General features: G+C 30.4%; 1 protein-coding gene across 1 annotated transcript in view; it reads left to right on the top strand.

The window, feature by feature from the left end:
• The first annotated feature begins 6217 nt into the window (after positions 1-6217).
• prage (RNA exonuclease prage) overlaps positions 6218-19077 on the top strand; it is a 40868-nt gene continuing 28008 nt past the window's right edge. Inside the window, exon 1 of the mRNA XM_088265340.1 lies at positions 6218-6719. The gene's annotated coding sequence lies outside the window, so the exon portion shown is untranslated. The remainder of the gene's footprint in view (positions 6720-19077) is intronic.

Raw genomic sequence — 19077 nt, forward strand, 5'->3', positions numbered from 1 at the left:
ATATTTATACATACATTTTATTATTATATGTCCGCCTCCGTCGTGCAATGGTTAGCGTGATTAACTACCGTGCTGACGAGTGTGGCGTTCCATCCTCTCTGCCTACAGGGAAATGGCATAATGATAGTAGTAGAAGTAGTTTTTAAAATACTAATATTTTTGTTAATCAATTAAAAATATTAGTATCAAGTAAAAATGTATGAATTCAGATCAAGTCCGCCTCCTATTTTTTTTTAAAATCTGAATTGATGCATTCATTCAAATCCTTATCTGCACCTCAATGGTGCATAGGGCACTGCATTATATAAACGCAGTGTTATATTTTTATTTATTTGACCCCCCCTGGGAATCGATCCCAGGACCTCCAGTAGTGTAATGGTCTGTAGGTCCTGGGTTCGATTCCCAGGAGGGTCAAATAAATAAAAATGATTTTTTCACTCTAATATTTATTCAATATTACCCTGGACTGGTACCTGAAGCGGAGGGCTGATCACCTTTCCTTCGTGTGTTAACGATCAAGATAACACTGCGTTTATATAATGCAGTGCCCTATGCACCATTGAGGTGCGGATAAGGATTTGAATGAATGTATCAATTCAGATTTAAAAAAAAAGGGTTAGAACAACCAATCAAGAATACATAGAAGATTATTAAAATAACACATTATGTGATATGTCAATGTATGTTCTTTGTTGTAATGAGTGGTTTTTATTTACACGCAGTGCTAAGCATTTTGACTTTACAAAACAAGTTTAAACTGATTTTTTAATTATATGGATCACCAGTAGCGTTTTAATTAATTTCAACGTAATAATCGGCATTCCGCTGAGCATTCAAATAAATATAAATCTCTGTGATACGTTAAGAAAACTTTATATTGATTAAAAACACATTAGATATGTAAAAAAAAGTTAACGACAACGATTTATTACGCTCCTTATTCCATTTATTAATATTCTACAATACTTACTTATCACATACATATTTTTTTTAAATTATTCTAATTAAACTTGTTTTCTTCAATCATATTTATTGCTCATAATTCTATTGATTTTATCGAAAGTTTTGCTGCGTAGGTACATACTTATATCATATTTTTTTCCTATGAATTTTAGAATTATTATTTTTTGACGTCCCGACATAGATGAAGAAGAATATGGAAGTCTGAGCATTTACGGGTCTTACGACCGCAATAGGTTTGAGTAGTGTGGATGTCAATCATAGGTAGAATTGGTAAATAATACAAGTGTGTCAAGTGATCACTTAAAACAGCCTATGACAGTCGTAAGCCCCGTAAACACCCAGACTTCCATAATATTCTTCATTTTTGATGAGATGTCAAAAAAAAACATGAAAAATAACTCATAATTGGAGATAATCCAGATTTATGAACAAGTATTGATTCGGACAATTTTGTTCGCCTCCGTAGTGTAATGGTCAGCACGCTCGACTACCGTTCTGGAGGTCCCGGGTTCGATTCCCAAGGGGGTTCAAATAAATATAAGTGATTTTTTCACTCTAATATTTATTCAATATTACCCTGGACTGGTACCTGAAGCGGGGGGCTGATCACCTTTCCTTCATTTGTTTACGATCAAGATAACACTGCGTTTTTATGATGCAATGGCCTATGCACCATTTGGGTGTGGATAAGGGTTTGAATGAAAAAATTAAATGAATTGATTTGGACACACTCCAAATGTTGTAAAAAAATTAGAACTCACAAAACCTGCTATTTTTTACATTAAAATGAAAAATCCATACAAAAAACTGGCACGATCAGGTATGCCAAATACTTGAAAGCGGTCAGGTTAGGAGTCGAAACAATCGGCGGGTATGTATGGGTATGTATCTCATCAAAGATGAAGAAGAAGTCTGGGAATATATTGACGTAATATGTATAATTTGTATTGCACTGTATTTCGTTTATTGTAATTGTGAACCGAAAATAAAAAAAATTAAAAAAAGAACCCCTTAAATTGAAACAAAAATTGAAACAAAAAAAAAACAAATTATTGCAATACATCGATGTCCTTCATGAATGTAAATAAACAATAAATCTCAGATTATTTCGAAAACGCCTATGAATATTAACCCTGATATAGAAATAATACCAATTTATGGTAATCTCCTGATTGGGCCAACCATCTAATTAAAATTTACATTTATTAAATGTCAACTGAATGCGACAGTAACATGAAAATATGTTTATTTTTCTATTTTCTGAGGACGCTGCTTTTGCGACGCAAAAAAAAACTAGAAGACAAAGTTCAACAATTTCAACTAACCTTCGACACGCGTCGGTTTAAGGAGCCATCACGTAGGTTTTTAAATCAACAGATTTATGTTTTATGATTCTTTATGATAGATTTAGGTTTTTAAATGTGATATCGACGGTTCAATACTAAAACAAGGTAACTTGAAATTGTGATTTTTAAAAAAATAACGTTTTTATCTTCGAGGTGTCCTGTAACTCTTCTTTAGTTATGATGGGATATCGCTCTAGCATTTTTGATGTGATTAGTCAAGTCGGTTTATATAGATAGTATGATTTTTTAAATAAAAAATTAGATAACATTTTAAGTGTTCAAATTCTCAAATCTAACTAACTAACCATCACGCCGCTTCCTCGCAGGGGTAGGCAGAGAGAATAGACCGCCACACCACTCTGTCCTTGTAAACATTCTTCGCCTCTTCCACGTTCATGCATCTCTTCATACAAACCCGCCGATTGTTTCATCTCCTAACCTGACCACTTTCAATTATTTGGTATACCTGATCGTACCAAGTTTTTCTCGGTCTTCCTCTGCTCCTTTTTCCAATTCCATTCGCCTCATAAATCTGTTTTACCGTTCTTTCCTCGCTCATTCGTTCTGCATGTCCAAACCATCTCAACACACCTTTCTTAATTTTATCGATAATGCTTGTCTCAGCTTTGCATAGCTTCCTTATTTCACTATTCAAACATATATCATACATCGTTTTGTCGCACATTCTTTTGAGAGATTGCATTCTCAAATCTCAAATCTCAAATCTCAAATCCAAAATCTAGGTTTCTCCACGGGAGTTGTTTTTGTATTTTAACATCTCAACAAATATGAAGAAGAATATGGAAGTTTGGGCATTTACAGGGGTTATTACCTGCCATAGGCTGGTTATGGCTTTATACACTGTTCCCAGTCGGTTCCTTTTTTTAGTTAAAAGTCTTACGACTGCACTAAATCCACGTTCTACTAAATATGATAACGGACATGCAACCAATTTTTTTCTAACCACATCTTACGGTTCAAAATAAAGTGTGGGTATCTGCATTTGTAACCAGAAATCTTGTCATCTTATTATTCCCTGATTACTTTTCAGGGCTCCCCTACTCGCTCAGGGCTGACCCCCTCGTCGAAATACCCCCTCAGATCCTTCCAGGACCCTCTGAGGGGTCAAGGGGCCCACTTTAGGAGCCTATGCCTTAAATAATTGCAGTACAGACGATTACAATACTTGGGTCTTTGTAGCTATCGCTTTAACCCATTATACACTATGAGGATATAAAATATGTAAACACTGATTTCGCAAAATAACCACGTATTTTCAATGGTTTGTTTTATGTAAAAGATGATGATAAAAATGTCGCAATGCTATAATATTATTATGCAAGGACTAGCTTCTTATTACACATTATTTTTTATACAAGTCATTGAGAATATCACGTACTGCGGAAAACAGCATTGTGAAAAATCAAGGTGCTTACTAACTTTTTTAAAATTATATTATTTAAACCTAGAATAAATGTTATGCTGATGTTGTTAAAAACAATTTTTTGATTATGAAATACCTCTGAACCTTGGTGCGTAAGGCACTGTATCAGATCGACGCTGTTTTAAATTGATTGTTTTATCAAGGGTCAAAAATATCCACAATAATAATAAAAATAATGATTGTCGGGTTGTGGTTCCATGGATAGTGTCACGGACTCTTAAGTCTTGAGTTTCTCGGTTCGAACCCACTCTACTTAAAAGAAAAGACTTATTGAAAGGTAAGGAGTAAAAATAAATTTATAAACATATTTTTTCAAAACATATTTAAAAAAAAAAACAAACAAAAATCCAATATGTAAACTAAAAAAAATTGCGTGACTTGACGTCCGGCTCTATGCATTACCGGAAGCAAACTGAATTTTACTATTGCGAGTATGCCCTTAATATCTCTTAAGGAATAAAATGCATGCATTTTAACAGATCAAACCATACAAAGTAATTTAATTATCAATTGTTTTCAATTAAAAAAGGTGATAAAGTTTACACAAGCAATTGGAAAACGCATCATTTTTATATCGGCTTTTACGATGCATTGTTTTATCTTATCTTTGTTTCTCCAATATGTCGATGTGTAAAATATTGTTGACACAGTGTGTATATATATATAATTCTACACATACACACAGACATATATATATATATATATATATATATATATATATATATATATATATATATATATATATATATATATATATATATATATATATATATATATATATATATATATATATATATATATATATATATATATATATATATATATATATATATATATATATATATATATATATATATATATATATATATATATATATATATATATATATATATATATATATATATAAATACAAGCATTGTTATTAAATGAACAGATATAAAACTTTAAGGAAGAATATTGTTGTTATTGTTTTTTTAAATGAATGACGTCTGTTCGTTGTATTTTTCTTTAGGAAAAATGCCTAATATTTAATAAATAACAAAACATTCCCAAATTAGAGGGTAAATCGCGTAGTATACAATATAACCTTTATATAAGTGCTTTTGATCCTTTATAAATATGCGGTTCATATAGGTATGTGTCGAGTGTGGGATCCTCGCTAATGCACTCGACCAATGGTCCATGGTACCGACAATTTGAAATACAGTTAGTCCTCCACATACGTGATTTCGACATACGTGAATTCGTACTTACACGATTTTTTAAATGTTTTATTCGCAAGTCGTTTATTCTACCCCTGAGGAGTCAAAAAAAGTAAATTTGATTCTTAAAATGATAACATAAGAAGACATACCAACGACCAACGTTAAAATTATGAAACAAAAAAAAGTGACTGATATTGCACGCGCTTATAAAATGTCTCGTTACGATTACGATTATAATAATTATTAATTCGAATTATGAATTCTTAAAAAAATCAGTACCAACGCAATCTACGATGATTATTAAAAATACAGAAATATAAATAATCAATAAGTAGTTTGTACTTAAATGTAACATTGTATATGTACACAGAAATAATTATGTAGGTACTTTTATCTGATTACATAAAAACCTAAAAAAATGTTTTATTAAATATATCCATGTAGATAGACATTGTGTTTTCACAAATGAACTTTATCCTTTAAACTACTTCTTCTTCTTCAAACCCTTGTCCGCACCCTGATGGTGTATAGGGCACTGCATCATATAAACAGTGTTATCTTGATCGTTTACACATGAAGGAAAGGTGATCAGCCCTCCGCTTTAGGTACCAGTCTAGCGTAACATCAAATCAAATAAATAGAAGTGAAAAATCACTTCTATTTATTTGATTCCCCCTCCCCTCTGAGAATCGAATTCGGGACTTTCAGAACATGGTCATCACGCTCGGCTACCGTTCTGGAGGTCCCGGGTTCGATTCCCAGGGGACGGTCAAATAAATATTAGTGATTTTTCAGTATAATATTTATTCAATATAACCCTGGACTGGTGCCTGAAGCGGAGAGCTGATCACCTTTCCTTCATGTGTTAACGATCAAGATAACACTGCGTTTATATGATGCAGTGCCCTATGCACCATATAGTGAAGATAAGGGATTTTAAGAATATATATGAAATAAATACTTTTTTTTTCGATTTTTCGACTTACACGAAAACTTTGAAACGAACTAATCGCGTAAGTAGAGGACTTACTGTAATTTGCGTCTATTTCGGGCCAACGCAGGCGAGAGAGTGCGGGCGACGAGGGGAGAGGCGTCTTGTCCATTTCCCGAAGCGAGCACGTATCAACATCACCGCTCTAGTGCAATAACAAAGTCCCACATGCACATGCAGATACGCTAATCTAACTCCGTCGCGCTTTGTTCCTGACGCACTCGGCATCAAGTGCAACGTATAAAGCGGACGCCTCGCTTCGGATCTTGGCAGTCCATTTTCCTCCACTCCTGGGAGCGTCAGCGAGGGAGATAGGCCACCGTGATTACCAACACATGTGTGATTGTTTTTATTATAATAATATACACGACCGGCAGCATTGTGAGAGTATGTGTGCGGCATAAACAAACTCGCGCCAATCCATAACAAACTAATTTGAATACCCCGAGCGCTTTATCGACGAGTGATTCCATTCGAGTTTGTTCGTCAGGAAGCGAGGTTCTTTGTGTGGCGGCTTAGCAGCAAATCTTGTACGAGTACCCATGTTTTTGTAGAATATTCAGTTGAGTGTAAACAAATCTAAGCTAATTGAGTGTTACGCGAATCAGTGTCTGATAACCAAACATTGTTGGATACAAATAGGATCCATCGTCCTTATATAATTTGGTCCTGGAGGTACAACAGCGAGTAGGAAGTCTGCCGACCGAAGAAGCCATCTGCCACCCATGCACAGGGACTTCATGGAAAGAATACAAAGCTTCTGCAAAGAGGTACAGCTAAACTACTATCATTGTCTTACTACTTACCTGAATATTTAGTTAAAAGGTCACGCGTTGCGTATTGTTTATACTACTCTGCGCATTGTCGAGAATTGTCACTTCCCGGTTCGAGTGATATCGTCTCAATACTGCGATCACATCGCTTCCGCGTCAAGCATTTAGTTAATCGATTCGCTTTTTCCTGCATACTAATTGTTATTCTTATCGCGAAAAGCCAGTTATTTGTATAATATTCAGCTTACACGCCGACTCATCGATACAATTATTTTAAACAACAATGCGATACTTATTTTTTCTCGCGATATCGAGAACCGAGAACTGAATAATGTTATTTGAGTTGAAGTAACAAAGAAATACTTTCTTAAAATAGTATTGTTCCAATTCTAGGTCACTATTACTGTACAAAAGCTATAGGTACATGTGCACATTATGTACCTACTGCTTGTATTATCCATACATACTTGGTACACATATCGCTCACTCCTTTAAACAACGTCATATATAAAAAAAAACTCAATTTTTCAGGAGATCGTTTTAAAGTTTGAAAATATAATGAAATGTATTAAAAATAAATATCAAGCCACTTGTTAAACTTTTTACTGTGCAACAGATCTTTTTAGGTAAAACCTGAATGTTTTTTCTCCATTTGAAAAATATTTAGTGCATTTAAAAAAATAATTAAACAATACCTTTTCTTCAAAATGCAAAAACAACACTTTCAGCCCTGTAGAGGGTAAATATTAAGTTTAAAATATGCCGCTTTGCTGGAATATAGTACATTTTATGGGCATTCAGAAAACAAACACAACTGAAAATTGACGATTTTTAATTTATGACATTGTTGAAAGGAGTGAGCGATATACCACAAGCACTTACTTATTATATACACTCGTAGTACTACACTTAAGAGTAGTAGATAATAAAACTTGTTATATTTACTTTCCACATGAAGTTTACACAAATTAATTACATATGAAGATTCTCCTAGATCTATTTAATTTTTCGATTATTATTATTATCGGTTATTGTTATTATAATCGATTATGACCCATCTAATTACCACCTGACTAAGAAAAGATGTCTGAAATCTTGTGTAATGTAAAGTTATCATTTAAAAGGTCACACGACAAGTGCAGTGACCCTCTTTTGATATAAATAATTAGTTATTATAAACCTTTTGACAGGTGATAAGTAACATAATATCTCCGTCAGCCTAATTAATAGTAATAATTATAAGGTATATTAACATAATAATTTTATATTTGATGTTCTGTGTCTTTGTGTGAGATATTTACACAGAGGCAAATTTAATCAAGAGGTAATGAGGTTAGTAAAGAAACTAATCAAAGTAGGCCATGAAAACATTTCATTTTTAGTTCATAAGAATATTTTTAAAACGTCCAACGTAAAATACCATTTAATACCGTAGTTTGCAAATAAATATTTAAATAAGCATAAAACTCGCATATGATTCTACATATGTTTATAGTTCCTTGTGTTCTCGTGATTTAACAAAAAAATATCGTCATTACCTTAGTTGAAAATGTTGCTTTTTAATAATTTAAAATATTTATAACATATATTATCCATCAATAAAATAGTACAGACCCTGATGTAAGAACTAGTTAGCTTCAAAACCAGTTTCAGAGTTTTTTTTGTATGTGTGTGTGTGTGTATATATATATATGTATATATATATATATATATATATATATATATATATATATATATATATATATATATATATATATATATATATATATAATAATAATAATAATAAAACCCTTATCCGCACCCCAATGGTGCATAGGGCACTGTGTCATATAAACGCAGTGTTATCTTGATCGTTTACACATGAAGGAAAGGTGATCAGCCCTCCGCTTCAGGTACCAGTCCATGGTAATATTGAATAAATATTACAGTGAAAAAATCACTTATATTTATTTTACCCCCCTTGGGAATCGAACCCGAGACCTCCAGAACGGTAGCCGAGCGTGCTGACCATTACACTACGGAGGCGGACATATATAATAATATATATATATATATATATATATATATATATATATATATATATATATATATATATATATATATATATATATATATATATATATAAATACATATAATCATATTTACACACATACGTACAAACAAATAATCTTCGTCTCTGATGATTGATGCATTTCCTCATATCCGCCGATTATTTCGACTCCTCACCTGACCCCTTTTAAGTATTTGAACATGCCAAGTTTTCCTCTGTCTTCCTCTGCTCCTGTTTCCAACTGCATTTGCCTCTTAAATTAGTTTATATTATTTATTTGTGATACTTCAAAAACTTTGAAGTAAATATAAATATACGTTCTGAGATTATATGAATATTTACAAAATAGATTCCATTATGTGAATTTATATTAAGTATATTTAAGTAATCTCAAATTCTTTCTCTTACTGTTTTTCGTTGTAAAAATGCACTTTTCCACCCTTTTTTTTCTTTTGTTTTAATTTAAAATAATAAACAGTTATATTTTAAATAAAAACAAAATCTTCCAAACTGAAAATACAATAATTTGTATTACCGAAATGCCGCGTAATAAATCATTAAATTTTATTATGTAACAAAAAATAATATATGGTGTTTGAACTCTAATAATAATGCTCCCTGCAACATTCCTGATCATAATTTCATAGCGTATAATCAAACAGAATCGCAAAAAAAATAGCTCGTCTTCTTGTACCGGCCAAATAGAGATCAAACTCGTCTGAAAATTGCCGGAAAAACCGGGTACTAAATTCAACGGCAGAGGCAAAAAGTATACACTGTTTGACTGGTGTTATTTTTGCGTAGTGTTATTGAAAGCACTCTTTGTACGGGTGACGCCTGTGTCACGTGGTTTTGTCACCGTCCAAACCGGTCAGAATCCTTTGCCGAGTTCAATAAAACTTCTCGTGTCCCACAAGGTGATCCGAGTTCGTTATTCGATTGATACATGAATCTGACATGAGGACTGCGTCAATTGGCGGGAAACGAACGTGTCGACATGCAGAAATGTGTTACTTTATTCGTTGTTGACAATGATTTCAGTGTTGGTGGGTTTTCTATGTAAAATAATAAGGATGTATGTATTATTCAACGCGTAAACCGAAAACACTCAAACGTATTCAAAGTGTTTTGTGATGTATTTATTGTCAACAAGATATGCGCATAAGATATATAGAAGAATAATTTAGCAATATTTACTTCACACAAAGTGATGGCGTTACAACTAGCATACACAGTGGTGTTTGTACACAGTATATATGTATATATATATATTTATATATATATATATATTTATATATATATATATATATATATATATATATATATATATATATATATATATATATATATATATATATTTATATATATATATATGTATATATATATATATATATATATATATATATATATATATATATATATATATATATATATATATATATATATATATATATATATGTATATATAAATATTAACTTTAGAAAATTGTAGTATCTTTAACATAAAACTTACAACGTTGGAGCCTTAGTAGGAACATAATGAGAAGCCGTAGTTAGATTTCAGAGATTTAGAGTCATTTGGGCGTTTGGTAATCATAAAAACAAAGCAGCATAAACGTTTAATTATGGGCAGAATGGTAAATGTTACACAAGCGAGTAAAGTGTGTATTGTTCAAGCATTTTATTTGCTTAAGTCATACAATATTATATATGTATATATATATATATATATATACATATAGAGGGTGATATATAAAATATATATTTATATATATATATATATATATATATATATATATATATATATATATATATATATATATATATATATATATATATATATATATATATATATATATATATATATATATATATATATATATATATATATATATATATATATATATATATATATATATATATATGTATATATTTTCATATATAATATTCTTTATAATAATAATCTTTTTCTTCAATTTTTATTCTTGTATTTGGAAATGATTTACGAATTTATTGCGATAACCTATGTCCGAATTATCGAATGGAATTGCATCGATTAAGATGTCATTTGCTAAGTGGGGTCAATTGATACGAATAAAAGTAAGCAGACTGAGAATCTAAATATTGTTTTAATTTTATTAAAATTTTAACTGACAATCCAAGTTCGAAAAAGATATACAGTGTTTCTATTTTTTCATCATTTTTCATTCTTCCTGGACAAAGATCTTTGGACTACCAGATTTTTTTAAATATGGGAGTTGCATCTATAATTAACAATGCTTATTATGAACAAGGTTTATAGATTGACTTATACTATGGACTGCCAGGATTACATAAAGCTTAAATGGGTCGATTTTCTTATTTGTCGACGCGTACGCATAAATTCAACATGTAGGTTGAGCGATCGAATTGAGAAGATAAACATTATCGAAAGGTGTGTTGATATGGTTTGGATGTGTGGAAATGAGTGATAAAATAACGGTTAAATAAATTTATGTGGCGTATGTAGTTGGAAAAGGGAGTAGAAAACTTGGCATGATTAGGCATGTCAAATGCTTGAAAGCGGTCACGCCAGGAGTCGAAATAATCGGCGGATATGTATAAGGAAATGTATTATTTATTAATTCGACATTAATTTTGTGAATGACATGATTATTTTATTAAAATTAAACACTTGAATATACCACTTTAATGAGTTTTATTTATATATATATACGACAAGTTTCGAAAACGACAGATGTTTTCATCTTCTGTTACAAATTAAAACATTATAAAAATACGTTTTAATTTGTACCAGAAGATGAAAACATCTATCGTTTTCGAAATTAGTCGTATATATAAATAAAACTCATTAAAGTGGTATATTCAAGAGTTTAAATTTAATAAAATATAAGGAAATGCATGAGGCGAAAATATTTGCAGAGGTAGAGTTGTGCGTAATTCTGTTCTCTCTGTCTACCCCTGCGGAGAAGCGGCGTGGTCGTAAATTGTTAGTATATTAGAATACGACTTGTTTTGAAGAAAAAATTTATCAATTAATGCTAATCACACCAAAGATTTCACAAATTTGGCTGGGATTGGCTCCTAATATACATATTTGGCATCAAAAACTTGAACTGGAAAGAAAAATAAACCAAGAAAAATTAACGAATACCACCTAGATCGGGTAACTTTAAAAGTAACAGTCACCCATTTGTCACCCTCTTATGTATTTATGCTAATAAGGGTACACACATTAGGGGGTGATATATAAAATGATATTTAAAAATAACTGTATTCCTCAGATATGTTTTTATCTACTGATTTTGGCGGAGTAATATTTTTTACAGGCAATTAACGATTATATTATTAACTGCGCTAATATCAGCTATTTACATTGAAAAATTACGGCGTAATTGTTTAAAAGCAATAAAATATTATCGTTTACACATTATTGTAATTTATACGTATTATTACGTGCATTTGTTTTGATTAAGAGTTCATTCGAGAATACGTTGAACTCAGATGATAAATACATGGTACATTTCCACATGTCTGTTTTATATGTATAAATAAGATACCTCTGTATAAAATTTACACTAATGACAATTTTATTTTTCGTATAAAAATGCAATTATTTCTCTAATTGTTTGTAATCTATTTTTTTAATGGAATGTCTCCAGTCGTAAGACGTCATATCATCGTCTTTTTATTTGTTTGTCTGTTCTTATTTTGGAAAAATAAAAATTCGGGTACTTATGGTACGCATAAATATCTCAAACCAAAGCCATTATTGGGTGGGACCTATTTGTGCATGAAAATAAGAATCAATTTGATCTGCTTTGGGAGTGGAATATAGAGATAATGATCACATGAAGATAAACTCCTTTGATTGCTAGTACCTGATTATATATGTATATAAACTAACTAACTAACTAACCATCACGCCGCTTCCCCGCAGGGGTAGGCAGAGAGAATAGAGCGCCACACCACTCTGTCCTTGCAAACATTCTTCGCCTCTTCCACGTTCATGCATCTCCTCATACATACCCGCCGATTGTTACGACTCCTAACCTGACCACTTTCAAGTATTTGGCATACCTGATCGTGCCATGTTTTTCTCTGCTTCTTTTCCCACTTTTTTGTATTTTTTTTTGTATTTTATATTATGTTGTATGATGCAAAATAATTCAAATAATAAAAAAATTGGCCAAAAAACTTATTTTTTTAGTTTGCAAATGGACTGCTAAAATGTTAACTTCTGTGCAGAATAAACAACCTGAAGGCGTTATTATTCATTATCATTATTCTATGATATTCATTATCCTTATTCTGTGAAAAGTGTGTAAACTAAATCGATTTGCTACAATCTTACAAACACGTATCCCAGTGTGGGTCAAAAATACGAAAAGCCTTGGGCCATAAAAAATTCTTGGAAAAGAGTTGGTGTCTTAGTCAGCCTAATAACATGAAGTAAATGGTAAATGTATGCATAAATGTAATATTATATACGTATATTATGTATCTGTGTTTACAATATACGGGTCTATAAACACGTATACTTACGTTTAATATTTCAATGCTCTTTAAAAATGTCCATGGGTTTTCCTAGAGCAAATATAATGTAAACAAAAAAAGATGTTGTATTGTTTTCCTACGGAGTACCTGAATTTCAAAAACCCTTACATTTGAATGGTCACAAAAATACTGATGTAAACATTCAGGTATAAATATAAGTAGGTACACAGTATGTAGATACTAGAGATTATCTTTGCCTAGAATTTTCACTTATGAATTCCATGCAATTATAGTAATATTTTAACATAAAGAGTAAATCCACTCACGAGTAAGTTTAGCCTATAAAAACTTATAAAGTTGAAAGCTTTGGGGGGGGCGGCATGATGTTGCATAAGTCGTAGCTAGAATTCAGAGTCACTTGTAGGTTAGGTAATTAAAAAACACTATGTAAACACTCATGACTCTAGAAAAAAAACGAAAAAAATTATTTTATATCCAAAATTATGGTTATTGAAAGAGAAGAATGTAGATCTAAGTGTGAAATATTGGTAAACGGAGAGATTTTGGATCAGGTAGATGATTTCGTGTATTTGGGTAGTATGTTTCTAGGGATGGAAAGATTGATAAAGACATAGAAAGGAGAGTGAATGCTGGGAACAAAGTGAATGGTGCACTAAAATCAGTTATAGCAAATAAAAACCTATCAGCGGAAGCTAAACGAGCAGTGCACAACGGAGTCCTGGTTCCAACTCTAATGTATGAAAGTGAAACATGGAGTTGGCAAAAGAAGGACTGAATGCAGTCGAAATGCGATCTCTCAGAAGAATGTGCGATAAAACGATGTATGATAGATGTGTTTGTTTAACAAATTTATGAGGCGAATGTAATTGGGATAAGAAGCAGAGGAAGACCGAGAAAAACATGGCACGATCAGGTATGTCATATACTTGAAAGTGGTCAGGTTAGGAGTCGTAACAATCGGCATGTATGAGGATATGCATGAACGTGGAAGAGGCGAAGAATGTTTGCAAAGACAGAGTGGTGTGGCGTTCTATTCTCTCTGCCTACCCCTGCGGGGAAGCGGCGTGATGGTTAGCTAGCTAGCTAAAATTATTTTGGCCGCTAAATATTTCGGTTATAATACATAATAATAATGATGTTTTAAAACTTGATATCTCAACCTAGGTGAAGAAAAATATGGAAGTTTGGGTTATGAACAGGGCTTATGAACTACCATGGGCTGATTTAAGTGATCATTTATCATCACAATACTCAAATGCGTCAATCGACACCATATTTCACATTCTAGATGTCGACACTATATATGGTTGAGTTCAGTATTTTAACTAGCGAAGACCTTCATAAAATATCAATATACCTAAGTGGACAAACCGAATTTTTTCAACAAAGATTTGGACGCACTCAAAAAATGTTTTAGGACGATAAAATAATTACTTTAGATATCGGTTATGACTAATGATAATTTTTTCCCAACTCTTTTATTCCTAGATATTAAGGTGATCGTTATCGTAAAAATAATTAGTCAAGGGATTGTATTCATGATTTATGAACTAGTTAAAATTTCAACCGTTCGAGTGAGACGTACATAAAAATTGAGTATCTAAAGAGCAAACTATAGTTGAGACTAAACTTACAAATATGTATTGTTTGTGTGCAAGGGTTGGTTAATATCTGAGAGCAAATGCTTTGGTCATTCAATTTAGATAGTAAAATAAATATATGTTTAATAATATTTTAGATATATATATTTATATATAAATATATATAACGTGGTAATATTTTTCTTTGTAAAAATGGTGTAAATAATATGTAAAGTGGGTGTATAATAATAAAATAAACAATGTGTTGCTTTGTAATTAAAGTTTATAATTAAAGTTTATTCTTAATTTATCTTTATAATATTTTGTTATATCTATCTATCTGATTCTGTCAGTTCAGAATATTATATTTTTTCTATCGGATGTCTTTTGTTTTATTCTGTGCGACGCATGCGACATCTGGTGGTAGAACTGTTTTATGTAGGTACTATTTGTAAGTACTTAATAAAATGTATAGGTAGGTACCTAGGTATTTTATTACATATATATATATATATATATATATATATATATATATATATATATATATATATATATATATATATATATATATATATATATATATATATATATATATATATATATATATATATATATATATATATATATATATATATATATATACATATATTTATTTACGTATATATATTACAAAATCATATGGCAGTCATATGGTTCTGTTCTACGAATATGTTTAAAGTTTTGTTAGATTAAACATGAAACGTAAATAAATTATCTTCGATTGTGGATGAATATTAGATGCACTTAAAAAATATTTATTTCATTTATATTCAAAACTTCATTAAATGTACGTCACTAATGATTCATTTTGAAACCTAAATATAAAATATCAGTTTATAAATATCCCACAAGCATATCAGTTTATAAATACCTCGAAAGCATTAATAAATATCAATTTATAAATATTTCACGAGCGGTAGTAAATGTCAGTTTATAAATACCTCACGAGCATTACAAAATATCAGTTTATAAATACTGTGTCTCGAACAGTATTAACAAATTTCTCACAAGCATTAAATATTAAAGTTGCATCCATATCGCTCACTCCTTTCAAGAACGTCATAAATCAAAAATCGTCAATTTTCAATTGTGCATATTTTCGAAATGTTTAGAAAATGTTCTATATCCCAGCAAAAGCGGCATATTTTTAACTTAATATTTACCCGCTACAGGGCAGAAAGTGTTGTTTTTGGATTTTGAAGAAAAGGTATTGTTTAATTTTTTTTTTAAATATACTTAATATTTTTCAAATGGAGAAAAAACCTTCACGTTTTACCTAAAAAGATATGATGCATAGTAAAAAGTTCAGTAAGTGGCTTGATATTTATTTTTAATACATTGTATTATATTTTTAAACTTTAAAAACGCTCTCCTGAAAAATCAAGTTTTTTGATTTATGACGTTCTTGAAAGAGTGAGCGATATGTTCATTGCATATTAGTTCCATAAATAGTAATCTGACACTACTATTTACCATTTCATATTTATAATATATCTACTGACTTTATACATATTTACTCAATGACGGAAATACCCCAAAAATATAAATCCTATATCTTGACTACAAATAAAAATTAACCGAGGTTAGGATTCTTATCAGTTAACAGAATAATCTTACTATTGTTTAAGTACGAAATAACAAATATTGTATATCATATGATACTTATCCAGGGGTGGCAAACAATTGCATACAAAAACAAGCACCTAGAATGCATAGATGTTTTAAAGAGTATTAAGATTTTAAGGGACTTATTGGCATCTTGATATCATCAAATTTCTCAACAACAAAAAAGGATGAGAATTTTATCAACAAGAGTCAACGCGTCTTTAGCTCAAAGACAGTACAATTCAATTGGTAAACCAATTTATAACCTCGTTAATTGATTTGGAAGTGACTTTGTGGTAATATCTACCCATTTTTAATTTAAGTTTAACTCGGTAAATACTTTGAAACATATGTGACAAGAGAGAGTGGTAATTATGTACTAAGTAAATCTTAAATTAAAAATCAACTTATAACCATTTTCCTGAATCATACAAGGGTAGAAAAATGATGAAATGTAAAGAATGATGATGAAATGTAAGGAATGGTGGTCAAATATAAAGAAGCTGTGATCTTAATTTCAACGTGAATTTGTCGTGGAACTCTGGAATTGACGTTCGTTTAAAAATATTATATATATATATATATATATATATATATATATATATATATATATATATATATATATATATATATATATATATATATATGTATATATATATATGTATATATATATATATATATATATATATATATATATATATATATATATATATATATATATATATATATATATATATATATATAGATATAATATTGTATGACTTAATCACACCGCGAATTTTATTGGTTTATAAATATTTTAAATATTCAATCAATACAAACACTGATTTGCGTCTACTAATATTAAATGGTCAGAGGGTTCATGAAGAGCTTTACAATTCTAGGCACTTAAGCAATAATTAATCCTATCACGCATTACATCTATTATAGTAACTATGGGAAAAACCAATAGTCAAGGGTAAGGCCAAGTGTTTAGTAGGTAATGGGGAATGTAAGTATTTATATTCATTTTCGGGGAAATTTATAATGAAGGAAGCGACTATTGACATAGTTTAATGAGACCATTAATATTGTCAAATTAAACGCCAAATTAATAATAATAAAAATGAACGAGACTGTTTGACACTGTATATAGAAAAATAATATAATTTTCTTGTTGCAAAAAGGTGCATATGCTTTACAAAGCCGATGCCTTTTTTCCTTTATCACAATACAAAATGTTGACTCATAATCTCTTTGTTTCGTTATCACGACAGTTTTCTCTCTGTGCGCAGTAAAATGTGTAATAATTATTATTGTTACACATTTTCCACTACCTACTTTCCTGAGTTGTTGATGATGACATCCGTTGTTCAATTAATAACCAGGTAAACGATTAGAGTCGTAAATAATACGTGACTAATACGCAAATGTTTTTTGTTTAGTTTGTACAGTGAGCTTTACTCCTTGTACAAAGAACCTGATGCGAAGTTATTACAATAGTATGTATAATGATGTGGGCAGGTCGTGATATGGCCATAATGAGTGATGACGAATCCCAAAATGCCTGGATGTCCAAAGAAACTGGACGTTATTGGAATACAACGTCAGAGACGACAAAGATATGGCTGTATTTAGTATCAGAGAGAAAATTAATTATCTATGGATTTTAAATGATCTCCAGGGCATCGATTAAATAGTTTTTTACCCTGGACAATCGCAAAATTCACGGCGGATATCCAATCTGTGGGACCACCGAGGCTACATATATAAAGAATGTAGTAACAACTAGCATGTTTTTTTAGTTTTTTACCGATATTTTATGTTCCCATTTTATATAAAGTTTTCAAAAAACATGTTGCACTTATGTCAAAATGTTATGAGTAAACGTTTTTGGTAAAATTTGAGTTTTTATAATCGTCGTATATTTTAAGATAGTCCCGTATTAAGGTGAAACAAGTCTCGTAGTCTAGGGTTTACATCATGTGGATGATTTTAACTATATTTACTTCCGAACATTTATTCATAATTATTAAACCAATTGTTGATCCGTATTGTCTGCAAGTTAAAGTTACCGAAAAGAGTAATGATCCTTTATTTTGACCAAAGTCATCATCAGTACAAAGTTAAAACATTCATTTCTGTATTTAATTGACGTTCCAAGAAAGAAGGGTTTCAAATTGATAGGGGTCGATATACACAAGTGCGAACAAGAAAAACCATGATCTATAACCTGTAGCAAGACAATATATTTATTCATTATTCACAGTATAGGTAAAATAACAGAGTTTTTTTAAAGTGTATTCCAAATTACATGTTTTTATGTTTTTTTTTTATAAATTCTTCTGTTAAAAAAAAGGATCGTATAAATACGACAAATATATTTTTATAAGTATAACAATAATCAAGTAGATTATTTTAAATCGGTTTCTAGATTTCCACGAAATGTATTGAAATCCACAACCTCTTTTCCTAGTTTTATATAAATATATATATATATATATATATATATATATATATATATATATATATATATATATATATATATATATATATATATATATTGTTTATAATTGTATTAATGT

The sequence above is a fragment of the Brachycentrus maculatus genome, unplaced genomic scaffold, assembly GCF_059751285.1.
Source record: "Brachycentrus maculatus isolate JH-2025_06_01 unplaced genomic scaffold, ASM5975128v1 h1tg000244l, whole genome shotgun sequence".
Lineage (NCBI taxonomy): Eukaryota > Metazoa > Arthropoda > Insecta > Trichoptera > Brachycentridae > Brachycentrus > Brachycentrus maculatus.